The 27,306-nt window shown below is 41.7% G+C and overlaps 1 long non-coding RNA gene across 1 annotated transcript; it reads left to right on the forward strand.

Annotated features, from left to right (window-relative positions):
* Positions 1-79: 79 nt before the first annotated feature.
* On the forward strand, positions 80-22,691 carry LOC150069671 (uncharacterized). Its single transcript, XR_016538158.1, has 3 exons — positions 80-205; positions 20,273-20,517; positions 22,588-22,691. It is a non-coding gene; the product is annotated as an uncharacterized LOC150069671 (long non-coding RNA).
* The last annotated feature ends 4,615 nt before the right edge of the window (positions 22,692-27,306 follow it).

Consider the following 27,306-nt stretch of genomic DNA (forward strand, 5'->3'; position numbering starts at 1 on the left):
GTGATCTCTTGGTGACATTACCATAGATGTTAGTTTGGGTGGGACTAACAGAGACACCAAGGAGGCAGAACAGGTCTCAGCTTGCCTGAGGACAGTTCCCATGGTGCCTGCTGTCTGAAGAGTTAACTGAGTGAACTGTTTATCCCCTGGCCACCTCTTCCAGCAACATATTGCTCTACTGGACTGGATCAGCTGTCACATGGAGGTGGGAGCTGGCGGGGGGGGGGGAGTAGGAGGTTGGATTTCTATTCCATTCTCCTTTCAATGGGCACTGTTGTGCTTCACTCATTCAGTGGTCTCTGAGCAGCCTTTGAAGTAACTCCATCTATTCTGGAAGTGCAGGCCTGGCCTCACATGGCTGTTGTGGGCAGCTGCTTCCCTCAGGAAGAGGCTGAACACAGAAGTCTGAGGACAGTTGTCATCTCTGGCTGCAGAATATTGAGTGTTTTTGGCACTTGGGGCATTCCATTTTTGACTTTTCGTTTTTCACAACCTATTACAGGAAATGATGGTTTTCCAAATAACGTTGTCCCAGTCCAGTGACACCGGGTCATTTTCTGCAAGCAGTCCCCAGGCGCTAAGGAAAGGCCCCAAAATATGCAGGCACATGTGCCACTGGCTTGGCACATGAGCCTGCATAACTTTCGCGGCTGTCGCCTGGGTATTCCAGCACGAGTGGAGTTTGTGTTTAGGAATCAGCCTCCAGGCCTGACGTTGGGCCCTTTGCCAACGGGTGTGTTCTGTGTGGGCTCAAAATTCCAAAAGTAAAGGACGCATTCTGCAACCCACGAAAGGCCGGGGCTTCATTTTCATGTCAATTCTGTTTCAACTCCGAAGCTGGTGAGGCCTGCTGGGTGTTCTATAGTTTCCTATCTGGAGAGCGTCAGGCTCTAGAGCTCAGGGCTCTAGCATGTAGTTTCTCTCTCTGTGTCTCTCCCTTTCTTATTGTGCCAGTAGCCAGTGAAAAAGTAGACAAATGTCTTTTTTCTTTCCTTCATGGCCTGAACTGCTTGCTACAAAACTGTCAAGTTACCTCTGTTCTCAAGGTTGACATGTGACCTTGAGTTGGAGTAAAAAGGAGGAGAGAAAGGGAAGACAGGGGATCCTAAGAAATGCCACTCTTTCTTTTTGTCTCTTCTCTTTTTGGGGCTGGCAGGGAGGTACATCACAGTACTTTGATTGATGGGGTTCTGGGTGGAAGATTTTTGGTCTCTGAGCTTCCCAGGTTGTGTTGGAGGCTGTATCAGATACCCATGCCAGCCACACACGTGTCTGTCCTGAACACTTTCCACACACATGTCACACAGGTATGTCACACACTCTAATACCACAATCCTCTCTTAGAATCCAGGATGGCATGTGTGATTGGCTGGGCCTACGTCATATATTTGGGCCCTACCTCCAAACTGAAAGAATGAAAAAGCTTAGAAACATTGTCCAAGTGGTAGAACACTCGCCTAGCAAATGGGAGGCTTTCAGTTCTAACTCCAGCACTGCCAACAGCTACTAAAAAGATCTGTTTGGGTTGTGCATAGTGGCTTACTTCTGCATTTCCCAGCCACTTGGGTGACAGAGGTCAGAAGGACAGAAATTTGAGGCCAGACTGGTCAACCAAGTCAATGCCAACTCAGTAAGTCATCTGGGTATGGTGGCATCTACTCATCTCTGCTATGAGGGAGGCAAAGATAGGAGGATCATAGTCTAAAGCTAGCCTGGGCCAACACACAAGACCCTACTTGAAAAAAAAAAGGATTGGAGGTGTGGTTCACGTATTAAAGTGCTTGCCTAGCAAGCACAGTGCCCTGAGTGAAAAACTCGAGTGTGTGTGCACGTATCCATGTTCAGAGTTCTAGTACCATATTGATATCTATGTAAATACAAATATATAAACATAAATGCAAGCCGATATAATGCATATGCATATATAGTTCAATATACATATATGTTTATATGTGTAAACATACACACATAGATATGGTACTGGGATTTTGAACATACACACAGCCATGCCCATATATATATATGTGTGTGTGTGTGTGTATACAAATTCACATGTACATGTGTACATCTCCATGTGTTCTGTGCTCTGCCTCTCATAAGACCCATCAGTAAATTGGAGGTTTCCCAAGTGCAGAAAGGAAGTTCAGCCCAAATAATTACAAATCCCCTCCACTGGGGTGGGACATGGGGAGGGGTGGCTAAGCTGGAAACGACCCCAGTTGACTCCAGTGAAGAGGATGCATTGAGCAGTATGTAGATGAGTCTGAGTTCAAGAATTTTACTATTTGCTTTCAGTCCAGATGATATATAATCTGATCTGCGGCTCAGTTTTTTCATCTGTGAAACTGGGATGTTTAGACCTGTCTCACAAAATGGCAGCCATTGTCAGAATGTTTATTAACACAAGTGACATTATAATCATTTCTTAGTCATATATACTTCCTTCATAGACTCTTGTCCTTAGGACAAATCTGGTCAGACTGACATTCTAATTTTCTACCTGTCTGTTGAGCACACACACCTGGTCAAATCAGTATTTGACACCTGTGTCATCTCAAAGCACAGGTGCTTTAAAGAGGATTAAAAGTTAGCACTGAGCTTAAGCTTCTCATTGCTGTTTTATCCTTCTAGCATAACGGCCCTCAGAACATTTCTCAAAAATAAAAGCTGTGTCTTGTTTAGGGTACATGAGGTTCTTTACGGCTTTAAGCTTCAGTAACACAGGGAGAGAAGGAAATGAAAAGACTCGGATGAAGTAAACATGTCATGATTCTCACTGGAAATGGGACAGATGAAGACTGGGTTTGGGAGAATTGGGGGTAGATCAGTAGTTTTATTAGCAAGCAGGACAGCTAGGAGTTTATTGACATGAAATCTCTCCTGGGTGGGGACCATAGCACACTGGGACCTAGAGCCTGCCCAGCACGTACGCAGTGCCCCCAACACAGCTCCCTTCCAGACACATTCTTCACCACATAACACCTACTCTATAAAAAGACAGGCCTGTTTCAGAGTGATCTCTGGGGCCATGTAACTTCAGAGAAAGATCGGATGTTATTCAGTTATTGGTGGTGGTTGTGGGGCTTGAACTTGGGGCCTGGGTGCTGTCCTTGAGTTCTTTTTGCTCAAGGCTAGTGCTTTACCACTTTGACCCACAGGACCACTTGTGGTTTTCCGGTGGTTAAGAATCTCATGCGCCTTCCTGCCTGGACTGGATTTGAACTACCATCCTCAGATCTCAGCTTTGTGAATAGCTAGGATTATAAGTGTGAGCCACTGGTGCCTGTTCTCTCTTAGCTGAATAGCTACCTGATTCTGATTGTTAAATTTAGCTGTAAAGTTAACCCAATGTATTCCACCTTTTTCTCACCATCCTCCCTAAACCTTCCTTTCCCCCTCCTTCCCTTCCTCTCTTTCTTTCTTTCTCATGTTCACTTTTTGGCATGTAGGATAAAAATAAGTACATGGTCAATTTTTAGATTATATCACATCGGAAAGAATTTATCTGACTTCCAAGCTGTGTATTTGCTCCCCAATTCCTGACAGAGACAGGCTGGTAGGATGAATACCACTGACATGAGGTGGTTTCCCACTGTCTCTAACTTTGGTCTTGCTTCTCTGGTACTTCCATGGGTCATGAGATCATACCTGCTCTGGGGCAGGAAGCTCCTGAAGTGATGAATTGCCCCAGGTTCGGGTTCCTGGGAATTTCTCTTGTCTTTGTTCATGTCTGAGTCAGTCACACTAAGAGGGTCTGGAAGTAGGGGCTTTAGGAAGGATAGGCCCCTGGGAAATGAAGAGAGCTGGCCAGAGGAGTAGGTTTTTCACACTAGCTACAAATGAATGGCTCCATATGATTCATATGGACTCTATGATTTTTAGCCATTGTGCAAAATAAGTAGCAATCGAACGTCTCTAATGACTGGACATGGCTCTCGTTACTAAAGATGTACCAGGAAACCACAGACACAACTCCCAACTTCCTGGTAATCATGACAGGCAGTTTTGAGGTTATTTTAGGTCACAACGATTGAAATTGGGAAAGATGGGAAGATTGGAGGGAGTGAAGAGTGAATAGAGAATGGCTTCATCTATACATTTGTGCGGTGCATCATTAATGAATGATGGCCTACTGTGGGTATTTTTGTGTGAGACATCGAGGCCAGAGCCCCCTCTTATACCTAGAGAGACTGTGGTCTTAGGCAGTATCTGAATTCTGGCAAAGTTAGGCTCAGAAGAGTCAAAACTTACTAGAGAGAGCACAGAAGCCTTTCTCCTTAGGAGAAGCCTTGATGTGAGCTCTAAGAGACAAGAGACAAACAGCTGGTCAGATGGCACAGGATGGGGAAGAGGAGCTTAAGCAGAGGCAAGAGGAAGGTATTCGTTGGAGAAGCACGCACACAAAAGGCTATTAGGCTAAGGAGGGCCCAAAGTGGAGGACTTGATAGGGACTGTGTGTTAATTTAATAGGAAACGTAGTGGGGGCCACATCCAGGTTCAGAGAGAGCGAGAAACTCAGTGAAAATCACATTTGCGGTTGATGACTGCTGTGTGCTTGTTTGGGTCATGTCCTTACACAAGGGCATGGCCATTAGCAAAGCAATTAAGGCCCTTTCTTCTAGGCAGAGCCATAATTACTTGGGCTTGTGAATATGTAGGCTAGAAGTCTTCTACTCGGTAAATATATTGAGTGAGTTTGGATTTGCCAAGAAATTCAAGAGTCACCAGGCACTTTTTCTTTCCATAAAAATGAAATGAAAATATTAAAACAAAAAACCCCCCAAATCTCAGCAAGACAATGATTATCATTGTCCAAAATCCTTTGTCCTTGAACCATTCTGTTTGATAAATAAGAGATTAGACCTTATCCTAGTCAGTAGAAAACTATTCATATCTGCTGCTTAAAAAATATATAGATATTTGACAGGGCGTTTGGCCTACTGGTAGAGTGCTCACCTAGCATGCATGAAGACCTGGGTTCAATTCCTCAGTACCACATACATAGAAAAAGCTGGAAATGGTGTTATGGCTCAAGTGGTAGAGCTCCAGCCTTGAGAAAGCCCAAGGACAATGGTCAGGCCCTGAGTTTGAGCCACAGGACTGACATTAAAAAAAAATATATATATATATGTTAGGAATATATATATTTCTGGTTTCTAGGAAAAACAGAAAGGCTTTGAAACACACTATATTGACTTTTTTTTTATTTCCACTTTCCTCTCTGTTTTTTTTTTTTTTTTCCAAACTCATAAAGTCTCGTTCCCAGGTGGGTGGAGAGAGGAATGGGTTGATCTTAGGAATAGGTAAGGATGTTTCTCGATATGTTTTTACTTTATTTGGTCAGCCTAGAGCACCAACCTTTCTCTTGAACCTTGCCTCAGAGACCTCATCTTAGACTAGGCAACAGAGTTCCTTAAAGAAAAGGTTGCATATTGTGTGTTCCAAGCCCCATTCTCTGGACATTGTATTTACCTAGATGTGCAGTGAAAATATTAACTGTATCCTCTAGAATTTTGCCTGAATGGAGGCACTGGCTTCGGAATGCCCTCGTGATCTTTGGGGTCTGATTGTCATCTCACTGGTCATGACTTTAGGTGACATGCTTTGGCTAGGTCTTCTTACACATGACACAGGATTGGTGTGGCTATCTGGGGTGGGAGATGGGAGCTCAGGGGAGGGCTCTGAAAATGGAATATGGCAGCATTCAATACCCTTGGGGCCAGGCAGTAGGTTCAAGGTAGAGTAGGTCTCGGTGGTGGGAGAAACTTCCAGAAGAGATAAGGGAGACCCCCAAAGTCATTCTAGCAGGGGCTTTGCTGAGTAGGCTATGTCCTTGAACTTCAGCCTCACCTCTTTCTGTGGTGGGTGGGGTGTAATACCTGGAAACCACAGGGCAACCATCGAGTAGTGGTCCTTTTCCCCTGCTGCTTTGTTCTGCCGAACCTCCTGCCACACATTCCCGTGTGAGCCTGCTGAATGCTGGGCCTCTCGGTAGGTACCTGAACTGCTGTATCCTGGGAGATGGCATAGTGACCCTGCTGAGGTGTGTTTCCTTTTAGTTCTCAATCATTTGCCACCTTCCATCCTCCTCCGTCTTGTGTCTGCTCATCTGCAGATATTTGTAATGAGACCTAAGCCTACCAGCACCTCCCAGTTTTCATGTCACCATCACAAGTTAAGGATGATCTCCTTTTTTCTAATGAAGGAACATTCCTCTCTTTAATCTGATCTTAAAACAAATTGATTTGGGCCCAAAGCCACCCCCTCCCCAGCTGCTTCTCTTGCCAATTGCTGTAGAGAATGGTACGTGGTTCCTCTCCGTGGCTCCTCTCCCTGCGTCCTCTTTTGTTCTCTCCTCTGTGGGCAAAGAGAGAGCTGCTTATCTGATAAGCATCCCAGAAGTGATTGGTGGAAGATGCTCATCAAATTCAGATCTTCCTTCAAAATTTCAATGGGTATTTTTAACTTTTGGCTGCCAGACCAAGGCTGTTTTCCCATCATTCATTCTGTCACCTTCTTTCTGGGTCAGTGATGTATGTAGTCAGTTCTACATGGACTCTGCGTTAGGGTCTTGAAGAGACTTAAATTGGAAGTCAGTCTCTCTGTCTCTTTCTCAAGAGACAGTCTTCAAATGAGTAGTCTAGAAACCCTTCCCTCAGAGAACCAGGTTCCTTCTGCATCTTGCTTTCTCATCTCTATAGTGTGATTTCTTTTTCCTCACCCAAGATGGCTCCCAACCATTTCTTGGTCCAGCAGTAGGATGTCCTTTGAAGGCTAGCTCTAAGTCACATGACCAGAGGTGGCAGCAAGTGAGTAGGGAGAAACAGACTTAAGACCTGAAAACAGTCTGGTAATGTTTTGTGTGTGTGTGTGAAGAGACTGTGACTTCTGTCACTGTTGGATACAGAATTCTGTACACGATCATAAGTCTGATTGAGGTCTTGGGCCTATAAATAATTGAGTCCAATCAGTCACTGAAATCTCCCCCTGTGGTAGTAGATGCTTCAGTGTCCCCATATATTTCTAATTTTGTTTTATATATTTTGAGGTGCTTTGGGATTAGGAATTGTCATATCTATTTATAGAACTAGCCCTTTCATGAATACTGGGCAATCCTCTTATTTTGGCTTTTCTCTTAAAGTATATTTTTAATCTGATGATATGTAGCTGCTGGATTTTTTCATTCTTTTTTTTTTTGCCAGTTCCTGGGGCTTGAACTCAGGGCCTGATCATTGTCCTTGGGCTTTTTCAAAGCTCTTCCATTTGAGCCACATCACCACTTCTGGCTTTTTCTATGTATGTGGTACCAAGGAATTGAACTGGGTCTTCATGCATGCTAGGCAAGCACCCTACCAATAGGCCAAACTGGCCTTTCTCCATTCTTTTTTTTTTCATTTTATTTTTTATTATCGAGGTAATGAATAGAGGGATTACAGTTATATGCGCCAGATAGTAGGTGCATTACTTTTCACATACTGCCTCTCTTCATTCTTTTACTTTCAAATCCTTTTACGTTTTTATGCTTCAAGTACATCTGTACAAATAGTACATTGGCTTTGTAAACAAATTTCTTTTTCTTTTCTTTTCTTTTTTTGGTCAGGGGGCTTGAACTCTGGGCCTGGGTGCTGTTGTTGAGCATTTCAGCTCATGGCTACTGCCCTACCCCTGGAGCCACAGGCCCATTTCCTGTGTTCTAGTGGTTTAAATGGAGATAAGAGTCTCTGGAAGACTTTTAGTGTCCGGGTTAGCTGTGAACCTTGATCCTTAGATCTCAGCCTCCTGAGTAGCTAGGATTATAGACATGAGCCACCACACCCAGCATTCAATTTCTTTTAACTAGCAAATTGACCATTTATATATTTATTAGCTTTTTTCTGTTGTGTAATTTTGTTTTCCTTTTTTATTTAAGAATTTATTAACATTGATTTTTACATCAAATTTCAAATGACATATTTAACAAACAAGTATTCACCAAGGGAATCTCTATGTACAATCATTGCACTTAGATTTTAGAACATAATTGAAATTAGGCTGAGGGTTTGTATGTCATAGATGAATATTAATCTATATATTAAAACATTATGTCTATAGTCTCACAAATTTTTATGTCTATGTAATTGTGTTTATATTTCCAATATCATGTCCATAGTGTTGGGTACGTGAATAATGAGTCCTCACTCTTGTACTGTTTGGATCTAATAACCACATATTAAGGATACCATGCTCCTTTTGTTCCTTTGGTCTTGACTTGTCTCCCTCAACATGATTTGCTTGCCATTATTTTATCATCTGGATTGTTTCCATCGCCTGGCTATTGTGAATAGTGCAGACATGAACATAGCTGAGTAGGTGTCCTTGTCATATCCTGGGTTATGATGTTCAGGATAGATGCCCAGGAGTGGTATGGCGGGATCATAGGGAAGGTCTATTCTCAGTTCTTTAAGAAACCTCCACACTGCTTTCCAGAGTGGCTGAACTAGTTTACAATCCTACCAGCAGTGTAGTAGGGTTCCTTTTTCTCCACAACCTGGCCAGCATTTGTCATTGTCTGAGTTCAAAATCTTGGCCATTCTAATTGGGGTGAGGTGATATCCTAGAGTTGTTTTTATTTGCATTTCCTTTATGACCATGAATGGTGAGCATTTTCTCATATGCTTTTCTGCCATTTTAACCTCTTCTTTTGATGTCTCTCTTTAGTTTCCTTGCCCATTTAGTGATTGGTTTGTTGGGTTTGAGGGGGATTAGTTTCTTGAGTTCCCTGTAGATACTGGATATTGAGCATTTGTCGGATGAATTATTGGTAAATATCTTTTCCCAATTGGCTGGCTGTCTTTCTACTTTAGTCGCTATGCTTTTATCTGTGCAGAAACTTTTTATTTTTAGGTAGTCCCATTTATTGAGTCTCTCCAATCTGTTGTGACCCTGGGATGCTGTTCAGGAATTTTTTGCCTGTGTATCAGTTTCACAGTTTCCAGTCTGACGTTGAGGTCTTTGATCCACTTTGAGTTACTGCTTGTGCATGGTGAAAGGCTAGGGTCAATGTTTAGTTTTCTGCATGTGGCTGCCCAGTTTTGCCTGCACCAATAATTGAACAGGCTGTGTTTGCTCCACTGTATATCTTTGGCTCCTTTGTCAAATACAAGTTGCCTATAGGTATGTGGTTCTGTTTCCGGATCTTCTATTCTGTTCCATTGATCTTCGGGTCTATTTTTTTGCCAGTACCATGCTGTTTTTGTTATTATGGCTGTAGAGTAGAGTTTGAAGTCTGGTATTGTAATACCACCAGCATTGCTCTTCTTGCCTAGAATTGTTTTGTCTATTCTATGTCTTTTCTTGTTCCATATGAACCTTTGGATTATATCTTCTATTTCAGTAAGAATGTCTTTGGGATTTTGATGGGAATTGCACTGAATTTGTATATCAATTTTGGCAGTATAGCCATTTTCACTATATTGATTCTCTCCACCCATGAGCATGGGATTTCTTTCCATTTCCTACTGTCCTCTTTAATTTCTTTCATTAGGCTTTTATAGTTTTCATTAAATAATTCATTTACATCTTTGGTTAAGTTAATTCCTAAGTACTTTATTCTTTTGGGGGCTATTGTGAATGGGATTATTTTCTTGATTTGGCCTTCTGTTTGTGTATTGTTGGTGTACAAGAAGGCTACTGACTTTTGCAGGTTAATTTTGTATTCAGCCACTTTGCTAACATGGTTTATTAGTTCTAGGAGTTTGGGAGTGGAGCTTATTGGGTCACTCAGGTAGAGGATCATGTCATCTCTGAATAGGGAAAGTTTAATTTCTTCTTTCCCTATGTGGATCCTTTTGATGTCCTTCTCTTGCCTTATTGCTCTAGCTAAGGGTTCCAGCACTATATTGAAGAGAAGTGGAGAGAGTGGGCATCCCTGTCTAGTTCCCGATTTTAAGGTAAATGGTTCCAGACTTTCTCCATTCAGTATAATATTGGTTGTAGGTTTGTCATATATGGCTTTAATTATTTTAAGGAATATACCTCTTATTCCTATTTTTTCTAGTGCTTTCAACATGAATGGATGTTGTATTTTGTCAAATGCCTTCTCCACATCCAGAGAAATTATCATATGATTCTTATCCTTAGCTCTATTGATATGAAGTGTTACATTAATTGATTTGAGAATGTTAAACTAGCCTTGCATCTGTGGGATTAAGTCTACTTGATCATAGTGTATGTTTCTGCATTCTGTTGGCTAGTATTTTATCGAGGAATTTTGCATCTGTGTTCATTAGAGAGATAGGTCTGTAGTTCTCTTTTTTGGTTGGGTCTTTCCCTGGTTTTGGGATAACTGTAATATTAGCTTCATAAAATAAGTTTGGTATTGCTCCTTCTGCTCCTATTTCTCAGAAGAGTTTCAAGAGTATAGGTATTATTTCATCTTTTAAAAGTCTTGTGGAATTCCACAGTGAAACCGTCTGGACCTGGGCTCTTTTTGGTTGGCATTTCCCTGATTGCTTCTGCTATTTCATTGTATGAAATTGGTTTGTTCAATTTGTTTACCTCTTCATGGTTCAATGTGGGTAGCTTATATTTATTTAAGAAGTCATCCATTTCTACTAGATTTTCTTGTTTCTTTGAATATAGGCCCTGGTAGTACTTATTCATAATGGACTGAATTTCTTGGATATCGGTCGTGATTGTTCCCATAGGATCTCTAATCTTGTTTATTTGAGTGACCCCTCTCCTTTTTTTGATTAATCTTGCCAGGGGTCTGTCAATTTTGTTGACTCTTTCAAAGAACCAACTTTTGGATTTATTAATTTTATGTATAGTAGATCTTATTTCAATCTCTGTACTTCTAGTTGTTTTAGAATTAACTTTTTCTTGTTCTTCTAGGTGCTTCAATTTTTTTCTTTAGCTTATTTACATGCTCTTCTTCTGTCTTTTTAATATGGGCTCCGAGTGAGATAAATTTGCCTCTTAGAACTGCTTTTGCCGGGGCCAGGAGTTTGGCCTAGTGGTTAAAGTGCTTGCCTAGCATGCATGAAGACCCGGGTTCGATTCCTCGGTACCACATACATAGATAAAAGCCAGAAGTGGTGCTGAGGCTCAAGAGCTAGAGCTCTAGCCTTGAGAAAGTCCAAGGACAGTGCTCAGGCCCTGAGCTCAAGCCCAGGACTGGCAAAAAAAAAAAACAAAAAAAAACCTGCCTTTTCTGTGTCCTGTAAGTTCCTTTGTGATGTTTCTTGATTGTCATTACATTCAAGAAAGTTTTGAATTTCTTCTTTCTGTAACCCAGGAGTTATTTAGAAGTATGTTGTTCAGCTTCCAAGTGTTTGAATGTTTTTTACCTTTTACTATGTTGTTCAGAACTAATCTGATTCCACTGTGATCAGATGCAATGCATAGAATTATATCAGCCCTCTTGTATCTGCTTAAGTTTTCTGTACGAACTATTATATGATCTGTTTTGGAGTATGTTCCATGTGCTGTTGAGAAAAATGTATTAAGTTTTGCAGTTGGGTGGAAGACTCTGTGTATATCTGTTAAGCCCAGCTGGGTTATGGTGTCATTTAAGTCGATGATGTCTTTGCTTATCTTTTGTTGAGTTGACCTGTCATTTGGTGTGAGTGGTGTATTGAAGTCTTCCACTATGATTGTGTTTGAGTCTATCTTGTTCTGTAAGTCTAAGAGAGTTTGCTTGATGAAATTGGGTGCTACTGTATAAATGTTTATAACTGTAATATTCTGGTTATGAATTGTCCCTTTTACTAATATGCAGTGGCCATCTTTATGTGCTGATTTTACTGAGAAGTTAATTTTGTCAGAGATTAAGATTGCTACTCCTGCTTTTTTGCTCAGTGCGTTGGAGTGGAAAATTCTTTTCCATCCTTTCACTTGAAGTTTGTTTCTGTCTTTGGCAGTGAGGTGGGTCTCTTGGAGGCAACATATTGATGGGTCTTGTTGCTTAATCCAATCTGCTGTCCTGTGTCTTCTGATTGGGTTGTTCAACCCATTCACATTTAGGGAAATTATGGAGAAGTGGTCAGTGTCCGTTGTCGTTATTTATTTTTACTTCTGAGTTTTTTTTCTCTCTCTTTTTTTCCCCTTTTGTATTTACTGACTTCTAGGTGATTGCTTCTTGATGAGGATTCTTGCTGTTCTGCAATTTGTTCTTGATTATTTAATATTTTTTGTAATGCTGGTTTAGTGTGCACCTATTCATAAAGCTTCTCTTTGGAATGAAATATTCTTGTTTCTCCCTCAAATGTAAAAGCTAGTTTTGCTGGATATATCAGTCTGGGTTTGTTTTCCTTTTTAAAAATCTTAAAAATTATCTTTAAGGAGCTGTATAAAGGGGTCTCAATTTAATGCATCAATTTGGGGGTAGGGTCACCTTGATCAATGTCATTATTCTATCCTTCTCCCACACCTTTCCCAGCCTTATCCGTCCCAAGTTACCTATTCCCATTTTCACATATGTACATTGAATATTAAGACTATATTATTCTACTCTTCCTCGTTGTATTTATTTATCCTTTCCTTCCCCTGATAACCCTCTCCTCCCATAACACATTTCAGCTTCTTGGGATTCATTATGTTAAACTAGGAGGAGATTTGTTTGAAGGAATTGATTTGTTTGATTCTTAATGTGTTTAAACATTTTTCTACTTAAAATTTTAAATTTCTTTCATCTCTGTTTCCCTCCCTTCCTGGTCTTCCTAATTCCCTCCTTCTTTCCTATCTTTCTGCAAAGTAACTTTAGTATATTTCCTTTCCCTTTGAATATCCCCTACTTCCATAAGAATATCTTACACATAATATCCACAGCAAAGTATCCCAAAATATGTGATCTTCTTACTTCATATATCTTGAAGCTTTTTCCTCCTTTGAATATTACTTATTCTAAAAGTTTTTGTAAGCTGGGTGTGGTGGCTGACACCTGTAATCCTAGCTACTCAGGAGTCTAGGATCTGAGGATTGAGGTTCAAAGCCAGCCTGGGCTCTAAAGTCCGTGAGACTCTTATCTCCAATTAACCACCAGAAAACCGAAAGTGGTTCTGTGGCTCAAGGGATAGGGCAGTATCCTTGAGCTAAAGAGCTTAGGGACAGTACCCACGCCCAAAGTCCAAGCCAAAATAAATAAATAAAAGATATTGCAGTGTGGGTCTTACTTAGCATGGAAATTTTTGTCAAACCTTGCCTGCATGAGAACAATTTTTTTTTTTTGCCAGTCCTGGGCTTAAACTCAGGGCCTGAGCACCGTCCTTGGATTTTTCTCAAGGCTGGAGCTCTACCACCTGAGCCTCAGCACCACTTCCGTTTTTTTCTAAGTATGTGGTACCAAGGAATCAAACCCGGGTCTTCGTGCATGCTAGGCAAGCACTCTACCACTAAGCCAAACTCCTGGCCTGAGAACAATTTTTTTTATTGCATCCTCGCATTTGAATGATAATTTTGTCAGAAATAGACCTCGTCTTTCTTTAGTGTTTTAACATCCAAACTCCAGTATTTATTTTGCATTTAATGTTGTGGTTAAAAGTGTGAGATACATATGATTCTCTTTTCTTTGTAGATGATACATTCTGGAAGTTAGGCAATCCTAAACTTAATTCTAATGTATGTTGGTGGGGAAGAATTTTTCTTTCCTTTCGTTTTTCTTTTAATATGACTTGGGATTTTTTTCTCTCTCCTTTTGGCACTCTTTTATCCATATACTCTTAATTTGAAGTTATTAATTGTAGAAGATTTATCTGCATAGTATATACACACATATATATTTATAGCTCTTTTCTTTAATTTTTATTTCTGTTCTGTGCTCTTTATTGTCTAGATGCAGATGTTTCTGTTTTTTGTTTGTTTGTTTTTTTTGTCAGTAATGGGGCTTGAACTCTGGGCCTGGGCGCTGTCCCTGAGCTCTTCAGCTCAGGCTACCGCCCTACCTCTTGAGCCACCACGCTACTTCCTGTTTTCTAGAGGTTAATTGGAGATAAGAGTCTCATGTTCTTTAGTGCCTGGGCTCGCTTTGAACTGTGACCCTCAGATCTCAGCCTCCTGATTACAGGCATGAGCCACTGTACCAGGCTTGGTATATCTCTTTTGATTCTCCAAGTCTCTGAACTTTTCTTTTGTATGTTTTTATATTAGAAATTTTCCCTGATTACTTGCTGGAGAGCTTATCAAGCCAATTTTCCAGCCATGTCTTAATCCTTAAATGGTCAGGGAGCTTAAAGTAATAGACATTGCATGAACTCATCCATCTAGCACCATTTAAAACTGAAGGTCTGGGACAGAATCTAGTCACCCATTCAGTGTGTTCCACAAACAACACTGGAGTTGTTGCAGGTTCAAGTTGAATCCATTGAGAATAGTGATTCTCAAACTGTATCATGCGTGTACATCTGGAGATCTTGTGGAAATACAGGTTGTGTATGAGCTTTGGAGCTGGCTAGAGATGGCATTTCTGACATGTTCCTTGATTACTGATGCTCATGACCCAGAATGCCCCCTTGGTGTTGGTCTTATTCACGCCTTAACTGCAAACTAGAAGGGCCTAGCAGATCTGCTACAGTGGGATGTGTCTAGGGATATGTCTCTTAGTATCTAACCAGGAAATAAAGACGTTATAGCCGACAGTGTTTTGTCCCAGGCTATTTATGATTTATTTTAAGTGGTTTGGGAGGTTCAAGGGCAGCAGCTTAACTTTGGCCTATGGCAGATGGCAATGAAAGGATCATACAGAAGAGCAAGCTGTCTTATCTCAGGCAAGAGAGGTCTTCTAACAACTCTCTCTTGAAAATGGACGAAGGATTAAATAAAAATCACCTCCATCTCTTTCAAGGGCACTCACCCAAAGAGCTAAAGGCCTCCCAGTAGGTTCTACCTCTTCAAGGCCCTGCCACCTTCCAGTCCTGGCAGACACACAGAACCTTGAGAGGCACCCAAACCATATGCAAAGTATAATAGACTTCTTTGTGGATTCCAGTGTTTTCTGAATTCAAAGGTCACCTGTCTTCCATTGTTGCTCACATAGAAGTTAATGTACTGCTTTGGTACCCCTTTGGCCAATGTATAAGCTCTAAACGACCCTAAGTACCCTCTCCTTCAGAGGAGACAAATAAGGTTGGTGATTGGCATCAGAGTTATCTTGTACAGTGGATGAGAACTTCAAGTCACCTGTGAACTAAATTCCAGATAGTTCCCCCAGAAGTTTAGCTCAGCCTCAGGCTGCAAGGTATCAAATCCTTTTATCTGATCAGCTGGATGTCTCCTGAGGCTTCAGCTTCAGTTTCTGTTGTAACACTTAGCTCACTTGGCCAGAGTTCCAGGCATTTTGTGCCAGGATATCTGCTCTAAACTGAAATCTCCTGAAGCTACCATGATCCTGGCAGTCTTTCTCCCCATTCATCCACAGCAGCAGCCAGAGTAAACTTCGGACAATCCGAGTAAGCACACACCCACATGGTTACCTGGAGTTCTCTGGCTCCCGTGCCCCTAGTGCTCACCCTTCTCCAGCCGCAATACCCCAAGCTCACATCTGCCCCAGGGCCTTGGCTTTTGCTACTTCTGCGGTTAGAAGCTTCATATTGCAGCCCTAGTGTCACCTCCTCCAGCAGGAAACCCACTAACTAAGTGATCTTTCTCATGTCAAAAGCATTCAGTGCCCTCTGTTTTAATGGCTGTGCCATATGCATGACAATTAAGATTATCTCATGTATTGACTTGTTTCTTCATTAATTTTTGTCCCCTTGTCTCCATCCCTTACCACTAAACATACTCTGTGACAGGCTCTAGGTACTGAGCTCTTCATCATCTCTGGTGCATAGAACTTTGATGTACAAGAATAGAAGCCCAAAGCCGGGTGCAGATGCTTCATGCCTATAACACTAGTTACTTAGGAGGCTGAGACCTGAGGATTGAGGTCTGAAGCCAGCAGAGCCAGTAAAGTCTGTGAGACTCTGATCTGCAATGAAGTACCCCAAAAAAGCCAGAAATAGAGCTGTGCCCTCAGTGGTACAGTGCACAGTGTCCTGAGTTCAAGCTCCAGGATCAACACCAAAAAACCAAAAAGGGCTGTGGGGGGGAGAAGCTCACTAATTATTAAATAAACAATAAGTGAATCTTGACTCTTTCACAACACTTCAGCTTTTGTTCTTCCAACCAAAATATGAATAGCAATCTTGGGTATACGCCAGAAAAATGAATACTTTGGGTGCCTTCCCAAAGATACTAAAACTTTATGGAGAAGTCTTTAGAAAAACAAGAGCCATTGGATAGAAGTAGCATGGGGCATTCTGCTTGGACTCCAGTTGTGTTTGTAGGAGCCAAAGACGAATTCCTGAGTTGTGGAATGTTTGCCCATCTAGATATGAAGCTTTTACTCATCCCCCCTGCTCTAGCTTTCTCTGTGGCATCCAGAGGCAAGCTGGCAAGAGGCATCCCCTAAGGGCGTGGGGCAGAAAGTCCTGGCTGTGGATTACTACTTCACCCCCTCTCCCCCCACAAACACTTCTGGAAAGATAGCAGTTCTCAGTGCCTGGCTTGGATTTCACATTCGACCCTGGCAAAGTAACCCACATATGAAATTCTGGGGCTGCCACACAAAACTAGAGTGGGGAGGTTGATGATGCTGATGCAGGCAGATGTGAGCCAGGGGTGGAAGCCAGGAGGAATTTGTGCCAGGGGTGGCTGAGTTCTTTCTCCTTGGAGTTTTCAAGCCATCCTCTTACATTGCTAGTCTGACATTACTAGGTCTTCATGACTAGGTGGTGGGGCAGCAGGTTGATTCAGCTTGTACCAGTTCTGTTGCTCCACTAGTCTCACAGGGAGTCCTGTGAGCTCCTCCAGGTGGGCTTGGGTGGGTGGAAGAGCAGAGTTTGATATCCATGTTGTGTCAGGCTTGAGTCTATTTTCAGGGTTCGTTTTCCACTGGAGATATGGATTTCCATTAAAAAGTGCCACTCGAGCATTATCATGGGGCCATGGTAAAGGTCACTTACGTGGAGAAAAGATCCTCAGGAATTTTCGTGTGTGTTGGGGGAGAGAGCCTCGAAGATGGATGGAGGCAACTTAGGGTAGTGGTATGGAGGTAGCTGTGGTTTTGGCTTCACTGAAAAGTACCAGAGAGGGAATGATCAATGCTGTGGTGAGGTTTTCTGGTGTGTGTCATTTACAGACTCAGTTTCACTCATCAGGAAGGAGCTGTGTGCCAGCGTCATGCCAGGCTCCATCCCCATCAAGTGCAGGGAAGAGCAGAGAATAATGCAGAGCTCTGGTTTTGCTTATTTTCTGGAGGAGGCCGCAAGTCAGAGCCACTTGCACAACACTGTGAGGCAGCCACGTTGCTCTATGCTAGGGCATAGATCCAATCAACTTTTACCCCACTCACTTGAATACAAACACTTGACTTAAATTAGGTACTGAGGATTGAACCAAGGACCTTTTACTTGATTTGGAAGCAACTTACTACTGAATTACTTCCTGGTTCCATTTTTTCCTTTTTTTTTTTGTCAGTCAGAGAGCTTGTATCTGGACCTGGGTACTTAGCTCAAGGCTAGCACTTTACCCCTTTCAGCCATAGTGCCACTTCCGGCTTTCTGGTGGATAATTGGAGATAAGAGTCTCATAGTGTTTCCTGCCCAGACTGGCTTTAAACCACAGTCCTCAGATCCAGCCTCCTGAGTAGCTAGGATTATAGGCCTGAGCCACCAGCACCCAGCCAATGCAGGTTGAGAAAGGCAGATCTCTGCAGCTATCAAACGAAAGTGTCGCCACAGTGGTGGGTGAAAATGAAAAATTTCCCTACTGAAGAGATTTTCCATGAACCAATTAAACTACCACATTTCCTTCCCCTTCCCGAATCTTTCTTTTTCTCAGGACAAAAGAAAAAAGAATGTTCCTCAGGTCCCCTTGACATTCACTGTGGTCCCGATGCCACCCCAAATCCTTGAAACAGTTATCCAAGCCTGTTTTATGAGCCAAGGAAGGCAAGCTCAGAACGGCCCAGCAACGTGCTGTGATTCAAAGACTTACCAGGGTTGATCAATTTCTCCCCCACAAATGCTGTTAGAGGAAGAAGAGAAAGCAAGGGGGGAAACCTGGAAGCTTCGCTGTCTTTATTGAATAATTTAAAGAGATCTTTGCATTGGAAGTGGTAGGATGTATTACTTTGGTGTCTCCATTGAAGCAGAACTAGTAGGAGACACACAGCTAATCTTTCATGTCTCCGAGTTCTGCATCAGTGAGTTCCATGTCACTAACCAAGAACTGATTGAAACTTTTTTTTAACTTGCAACTCTCCTGAACATATGTAGACTTTCTTCTGGCCATTTTCCCTTAGTAATATGGATCAACAACTCCTTATATAACATTACATTGTTCTTCGTTAGTATAAGTAATTGAAAGACAATTTAAAGTATATGGGAAGTTGTGCATAAGTTATATAAAAATATGATATAAATTCTAGTTTATTTAAGGGATTTGAATGTCTGTGGGCTTGGGGATTTGACGGTGTATGTGGGAAGGCTCTGGAATCAATCTTCCATGGATACCTCGGGGTGTGTGAACACCCACTCTGCAAACTGACCTCTGAAAGCTGGTCACCCAGAAAAGTTGGTGGTGTTATTCAATTTGAATGCTGAGGCTTGTGAAGAGGGTCAGGGTAGGATGATGCTGTAAGTTCCAGAGCCTGAGGGTTTGAGACCCAGGAGCTCCAGTATCCAAGGGTGGGAAAAGATGATTGCCCCTGCTCAAGAGGAGAGTCAAATCACCTTTCCTCTGCAATTTTGTTCTTTTCAGGCCCTCAGTAAACTGCATGTTGTCCACCAACTTTGATGAGGGCTGTCTTCTTTACTTAGCCTATGGCTAATCTTTTAATACTCTCTTAGATATACCCAGAAATAATGTTTTAACAGTTTTCTGGATTCCCCTGGCCCAATCAACTTGATACCTGAAAAACTAAAAAGAAGGAGGAAATGCAGACAAGAATCCAATATATATCCTACAAAATTAAGAAGAGTGAGGGGAAAAGTGGGTAAGGGAGGGATGGATGAGAATGTTCAAAGGAGTGACACTAATTAGGATAGATTCATAAACTTCTTTGCTAAATGACAACTCCTTTAAAGATAATTTAAAAAACCCAAAACATCATACATGTAGGTCTTGATAAGTCATTTTTTTCATGAGAAAGTATTATAGATGTCATAAAGCAAAAAAAAAAAAGAAAGTAAAAAACATCCCTTAAAAACCAAAACAAAAAAAAACATTCCTAAAAACAAGTAAAAGGATCAGCCTATGTAGTTGTGCAGTTTGGATTATGTGTTGTCTGGTTTCTGTCACTGACAGAACACTTGAGAGAATTAAAAGAATGGAGATTTGTTTGGGTCCATGGTTTCAGAGGTTTCAGTCCCTTGGCTCTAGTGCTCCGGTCCTATTTCAAGGGCAGTGCATCATAGCAAGGGAGCACAGGCTAGCAGAGACTGCTCCCCTCATGGCTGCCAGGAAGCAAAGACAGAGGAAGACGAGGAGCCTGGGGTCCCAATATTCCCTTCACAGGCATCCCTCAGTGGTCTAACTTCTCGCCCCCTAAAAGTGCTACCATATCTTAGTAGTATTGTAGGCTAGAGAAGGAGCCTTTGGATAACATGCAAGTTGCAAGTTACAAGGGTTCAAGTATGGCTTCTTTCCTACAGAAATCAGAGAGATGAACCATTTTCCATCACCAAAGATGGGTTTGGAATGTGGTCTGACCCCCATGTCGTTCTGTTAGGAACTAACAGTGATCTGGCCAGTCCACAGGAGGAGTCGAATAGCTGGGCTGTCCCTGAGCAGAAGCAGGAGAACACTACCCAAATCTTACAAGTAGGAAAGCCAGTGACAATAAAAAGGGCAAATAAAAAGGGGCCTTTCTTGCTGTGAATGTCTCTACTACAGTGAGATTAGAAAAGGATCCAGGGAAGATACAAACTAGCCTTTTCAGTTAGCAAAATAAAATGCCTATCAGCTTGGTAATCCATGCTGTGAGAATCCAAGCCAGAATTTTGTTGTTGAATGTTTTGTTTGATTTTCCACCCTCCTACATCTCTCACTGCCTGGCATCAGGCTGAACCACAGAGGGGCACACAGTAGCCTGAGAGACGCTGTCATGTGACAGGTCCTTGTGGAACAGCTTCCATGCCATTATTAAATAACCACAGGAAAAAGGTGAAGTGTTGATATGGGCAGCATCTGTACTTTCTGAGGGCTTTGTTCCAGTTGTCATGAATATGGATAATGCATAAAATGTCTTATTTTTCAGGGCTGTATTTTTTCATTAAACATCGCCTCTTTGCGTGAGGAAGGAACTAGACTTATCCTGACACATGATTTGGCAGGCCTCAATCACAAGTGCTCCAAGATTAGCTTTTAGGAACCCATTTTGAATTTGGCTTTGACCTTCAAATCTTGTCCAGGGCAAACAAGAAGGAACCTCTAGGCTGGCCCTGGGCAGGGAGCCATGCTCTGGAAAACACAAGATCACCACAGGAATCCGGCATGAGGAAGGTAAGTGATTCGTTCTTCAAATATCCTTTCCCAGCAAATCACCAATGGATCCTGCCTATATTCCTAGATACCCAGGAACAGATATCTGAGGATGACAGTTCGAAGCCAGCCTGGGTAAGAAAGTTCATGATCGTCTTATTTCCAAATAACCACTAAAAAGGCCAAAAGTGGAGCTGTGACATTAGAATTGAGCAAAAAAGCCGACCGTTAGAACCCATGGCACACACCAGAACAGGTGTGTGCACGTGTGCATCTGTGTCAGAATTAGGGACCTGTTTCCATTGCAGAATTCTGTGTCCTCATTTACCTACTAACTACATGGGAGCTAAAGCCAAGAATGGCGCTATGCAAAACACCCAGCAATTCCTGGTATATGCCAAAGTTTACACTGAAGGTAAAAAGCCTAAATATATTTTTACAGCCACTACAGCAAGTGGTGACAGAGAAAAAGATGAGTTTCTTTTGCTACTACACATGTTTTATATGTAGCATCTGAGGGAGGGAAGGCTTGAACCACAAAAGGCAGGACTGTATTAGACCTTTGCTTTTGCTGATGGATAAGTGTATCTTGTCCATGTTCAAGAACAGCAGTACTAAGAAGTTGTTTTTGTGTATCTTCTAGGGATGAATTTACCCTTCAGCAAAAGGGATTGAAGCATGTAAAAACAGAAGAAAAACAGCAAAGCTGTTGTATTTCTCTTTTCTCCGAAGTTCAATTGTTTTTCTTTCTTTTTAAAAACTATAGTAGAAACAACTTAGTGAAGTTTATTTCTGACTGGCTTATACTCGAGGATCTTTATGTTTTGGATATTCATTTCTAACATGGTATCAGCTAAGAGATTCTGAATTTCATGGTTCTCAAAGAACATGTGTATGGGGCTGGGAGTTTGGCCTAGTGGTAGAGTGCTTGCCTCGCATGCATGAAGACCCGGGTTTGATTCCTCAGTACCACATACATAGAAAAAAAGCCAGAAGTGGTGCTGAGGCTCAAGTGGTAGAGCTCTAACCTTGAGAAAGTCCAAGGACAGTGCTCAGGCCCTGAGCTCAAGCCCAAAACTGGCAAAAAAAAAAAAAAGAACATGTGTACATGTGTGTATGTGTTTTTACAATATACACAAATCTAGACTGATATTTGTTGCTGAAAGGCCATGAATGTTAAAGCTATATAACAAGGCACTGAACAGACCATTACTTATTTTTTAGCGAATTTGGGTGGATGGAATTGCTTATTTTAGAATAATTTTATTTTTTGTTTTAAATTTTATAATCAGGGCTGGGAGTTTGGCCTAGTGGTAGAGTGCTTGCCTAACACGCATGAAGACCTAGGTTTGATTCCTTGGTACCACATACATAGAAAAAGCTGGAAATGGTGCTGTGGCTCAAGTGGTAGAGTTCTAGCCTTAAGAAAGCCCAAGGACAGCACTCAGGCCCTGATTTCAAGCCCTGGGACTGGCAAAATAAATAAAAAATTAATAAATACATAAATAAATGTTATAATCATCTGGTTAGCTTAACCGAAGTCCATTACATTGACCAGTAATGAAAACAAATGACTTTCCCTATCAACTAATAAAAATGAGCCTTTAACCAAATACTCTTTAATTTTTATAAAACTCTCCTCCATATTTCCCTGAACTACTATTTCTAATTTAAAGGTCACATCAACTTATAAGGTCAAATGAAGAAACTAACATTGAGACAAAGTCTCTTTTTCTTCTGGACACCAAGTTCTGGTCTCAGGGGCACTCCATTATGTGTGTGATACCCCGGCGTGACCTCAAGGTGACACCATGGTGACCTGAGAACATTGCTTCCTTTAGTTGAGGACTGTGAAGTCTTGAGAGTATGTACTGAACAGTTTTAATAGGTACATGGAATCATTTTGCTGTTAGTTGGCCTAGGAGATCACCGAAAAATTCAATTTTGCTGTTTCTGCATCTTTCAGGTCCCTTAAAAATTATTTTAGTTACATAGCCCAGGCTGCCCTTGAATTCATGACCCTCCTGTCTCAGCCTCCAGGTGCTATGTTCCTATAAGCACTTAGCCTTAGTTTTCTCTTGTATACCTTAGGGGGTGGTGATGTGAAATGAACTCCCTCCAGCAGCCTTTGGGAAGATTAAAGAGAAGACACATGCAGTGGCTGACACAGTACCTGGCGCTGCCATGCATAGCAGATGTTGGTGAGCATAGGACAATGACATTTGCTGTCTCTCGAGGGGCACATTGGATTTGCTGACTGCTGGGCACCATTGCAAAAGAGGATCTTATTACAATGAATAAAATGGTAAAGGCAGAACCGAGGGGATGACAGTACAGTAGGCTGAATCATGAGGTCACAGGCAGGTTTGTCTTGTGGATGCTATTGTCCCTGAGAAAGATATCATAAACCGGGAAGGCTGTGGGTTGTCTGGTATTTGGTGTTTGACCTTCTAGAAGGGGCTTTTGTGCCAGGACTCCCATCACAGAGTTGCTTCTTCAGACGTTGACAACACAGGATTTAAACTGAGCTGCTGTAGAGGCACTGGAGAGCTTCCTTTAGAGAGTTGATTATTATCTAGTGAATTTGGGTAGATGGAATGCCTTCTTTTAGAACAGAGTGAATTTTGATTTTAGCTTTAAATATTATGGTCCTCTGGTTAGCTTAAGCACAGTCTATGACAGCAATGAAATCAAATGACTCCTTCCAAAAAACACACCTTCCAGGTATGTCCCAGAAGGCATGAGGCAGCTTGAGTAGAGAAACATCAGTCCCTGGAGATTTGTTAGATACAAATCCCAAGATTTGTAACCAGTGGAGTGCATCCTCCAGACCCTCAACCCCACACATTATGTTTAGATTCTCCAGTAAGTTTGGATGCCAATAAGAGTTCAAAGCACTGATATAAAGGATGTTGTTCTTCCCACAATTTTCCACTGGAAACCTAAGGGCATTCTGAACTCAGGGCACCTTAAAGCTTATGATGGACTTCCTGCTATGTGTGGGTCTGCAGTAAATAGCTACTGCATGAACCAACTTAAAAAATACCTAACCGACTAACATTTAGAAGACCAACAAAGCTAAATACTTCAGCAATTCCTGACAAAGCTAAATTCCTTCAGCTGTCTCAGCCCCGCCCTTCATCTCCTTCTAATGGTAGATGCCTGTAGATTGGGCCAGGAAGACCACCCAGCAACATGTAGCTGCTTAGTGATAATGAGGCGCCAGACAGAAGGGAACAGGAAGCTGGAACTGGAGTCTCTAAGCCCCCACTCTTCCTTCAGCAGATTGCAGCACAGGCAGATACCATTCCCTCACAAAGGGCCATTTGGAAACTGGCCGGAGGCTAGCCATGAATCCTAGAGGGCACATTTCCTACCCTCTGAGATGACCATTTCAAGAGTTCTCGTCTCCTAGAACTTCTTCCCCTCCTCATTCGCATCTGATGCTATCATTTCTCACTTTTCCGAGACCCAGTCTAGTTCCTGACGGCTGCACCTGTGGCTTCCTTTCCGAGATGAGGCTCGGATCTGTTCCCCTGGAAGCTGGGACCCACAGCCTCTTGCCTCCCCCGCCACCCCCCCATCCTATTTTATTTCTCTCTTGTGTCACAATGCCCAATTGTTCCTTTCTTCTGGATCAGTGTCCATGCAAAATATCTCTCATTTTTCTATTTTAAAGCAGCAGCCTCCTCCAGCAAGCCTTCCTTCCTAGCTACCTCCTCACTTCTGCACCACCCTTTATAGCCACTCTGGGGCTGTCTCTGTTTCTGCTTCCTCCCTCCTAGTCTCTCTAGTCAGGCTTTGTTCCTTGGACACCATTCTTATCAAGGTCATTAATAGCTTCTTTGTTGCTGAATACAAAGGCTACTTCTCAGACTTCAGCTTACTCCAACTTCCAGCAGCCTTTTGCCCAGGAGATCATTCTCTTTAATATTGTCTCCAGTGAGGGAAATGGACAATAACAGATTCCTATATGCCATAATGGTATAATATAGCACTTGCCTAGCATGCACACAGCCCTGGGGGGTCAGTCTTCAGTACTACAAAAAAAGAGAAAAAAGAAGCCGAGCATCACTGATGTACCCATGTCCTTCCAGGCTGTATGGAGGGCTGAGATTGGTTCTAGGTGAGTCTTGACAGAAAAGCTGGCTGGACTCCATCTTCATGGAAGAATTTGAGTATCATGGTGTATGCCTCTCATCTCAGCTGTGATAGAAAACCTAAAATTGGTGGCTTGGGCTCTAATCCTGTACATGGGCAGAAAGTGAGACCTAAACTGAAAAATAACTAGCAATGAAACAGCTGGAGGCATGTCTCAACTTGCCAGCAGGTAGGAGGACCTGAGTTCATATCCCAATACCACCAAAAAAGAAGAAAAAGTACGTACAGGAGCTTGGTGGCAGCTATATTCCCATACATCTACAAGAGTGTCTTTCATGTAGGAAATGCTCAGTATGTTTTTGTTAAATGAATGAATGAATCTATATCATAAATCAGTAAAATACAGCTGTAGACAAACTTTGGCCTAGTAGTTTTTTTGTTTTTGTTTTTGTTTTTTTTTTTTGCCATTCCTGGGGCTTGAACTCAGGGCCTGGGCACTATCCTTGAACTTTCTTAAGGATAGGGCTCTACCACTTGAGCCACAGCATTATTTCCAGCTTTTTCTATGTATGTGGTACCAAGGAATTGAACCCGGGTCTTTGTGCATGCCAGGCAAGCACTCTACCACTAGGCCAAACCCCGGCCCTGCTTTTTGTTTTTATAAATAAAACTTTATTGAAATAGCTGTCTTTATCAGTTCACAAACTGTTAAAGGCAATTTCAGAGCAGAGTTGACTGAGTCACTGTGATAGAGACTGTATGGACCACCAACGCCCAAATTACTTACTGTTGGGTCTGTTTTAAGAATAGTTGATTCACCCTTGATTTAGAAAATTGACTTTCACAACATGCTGTGTATTCTAAGACTCCGAAGACTCCTAGACCTCTGAAGACTTGTTTAGTTCCTGGTGCCTTTTCTAGCGCCGCCAAGAAGTATCTCATATGATGTGAGACCACAGTTTGTGAGCTGACTCTGTGAATATTGCTCAATCTGGCTCTGTGTCCATGGTCAACAGGCTTCATGCAGGAATGTCTTGAAGCTTTAGTGGTAGCTTCACAACCTTGACTACATAAGGAAGAGAGAGACAGAGAGAGAGAGAGAGAGATAGAGAGAGAGAGAGAGAGTTACAGCAGCTGATAATTTTTCTATGGTAATAACAGGGATCACTTTTCACCCTTGCTGAAAAGATGACAGGTACCCATACTAACATTTTTCATCTCTAAGCATTTTGCTTTGTCTTTCAATTTTCTCTATATTTTGTCCTTCAGTATCTCCCCTGCCACACTGGAATCAAAAACAAGGAATGCTCTAATCTTTATATAAAATATTGTGGTATTTGCATAGAACCTATCCATATCCCTTGCATATTTTAACTCATCTCCATACTACATTTCATACGTAGCAGAAATGCTATGTAAGTAGTGGTTATACTGCATTGTTTAAGGATGAATGGCAAGAAAAATCAGTAGTGATTAGTATAAATTATTATTTTTTTTGTACACCAGGTCTTGCTCTGTACCACAAGTTGGCCTAGAACTCAAGATTCTTCTGCCTCAACTCCTGAGTGCTGAAATGACAGGTATTAATCACAGTGTCCATTCGTGCTAGGCAAAAGAAGATACAATTTCTTTTTGGTGGTAGAACCAGAGCTTAAATGCAGGGTCTCTTGCTTTTGCTCACAGCTGGCATTCTTTCCCTTATTCAGACTTCCACCACAACTTTGTGGAGGATGGAGTCTCATGGACTTTCCTTGACAGTCTGACTTTGAATCTCAGTCCTCTAGGTCTTAGCCTTTGGAGTAGATAAGGAGTACAGACATGAGCTAAAAGATGGGTACCCAACTAATGTTTTCAAAAGGATTCATAGTTGGTTGAATCTCAGGGAGATGAGGGGCTATGTCTCCATTTTATGGGCAAGGACACAGTGGCGAGAAGGTGAGCAAGCAATCTGCTCAAGGAAGAACAAATGCCTCTCTAGCACTATCTAAATACTTATACTAATCTTCTAATGCTAATGTTCCTCATTACTCTGTAGTTGGAATGATGGCCCAACAAGCTCTCTGGATTAGCTGCTAGCAGGAAGAAAAGCAATTCAGCTCTACCTCAGCCTTCCCTGTACTCAGATTTATTTTATTAATTTTGATTTTGCTGGTAATCATTGAGTATGCTTCCTTCCTGAGGAAAAGAAAAACAATACTTACAAATGAAAACATTTTGCTTGTATTAGATGTCAATTTTTTCCTGAAAAAAAAAAGTTCTAAAAAGAAACAGTAGAACATTGTCATGATGCCATTTACCATTCTGTCATTTATTTTAATGGCTATCTTTTCCTATCTGTATTGAAGGTTGCCTGAGACAACTGCATAGCTTTTATTCTTAAGGGAAAATACTTACACAGAAAGGAAAACAACTCTCACTGGCAATGTTTTCTTTTTCTTTCTGTTCTTGTGGAAAGTAGTATGTTTTGGTCATGATTAAGGTGGTTGTTTTTCAAAGGAATCCAGCTGTTTGAATGCTGTACGTCTAGAACATGAAGAGGAGTAGAATTTGGGCTTTATAATCTAAGAGAGGTGATGTGGAGTGGGAGGGGGAAAGGTGAGGGTCTAATCAGTCACCTCTAATGATCACAATTATAGATTTGTTTCTCTTTTCTTATACTTTGGGGAGAGTTTTCTGATTCTCTGAAAAAAAGCCCACAAATTTTTAGTG

Source organism: Megascapheus bottae, chromosome 1 (genome assembly GCF_031878675.1).
Source record: "Megascapheus bottae isolate mThoBot1 chromosome 1, mThoBot2.hap1, whole genome shotgun sequence".
NCBI lineage: Eukaryota > Metazoa > Chordata > Mammalia > Rodentia > Geomyidae > Megascapheus > Megascapheus bottae.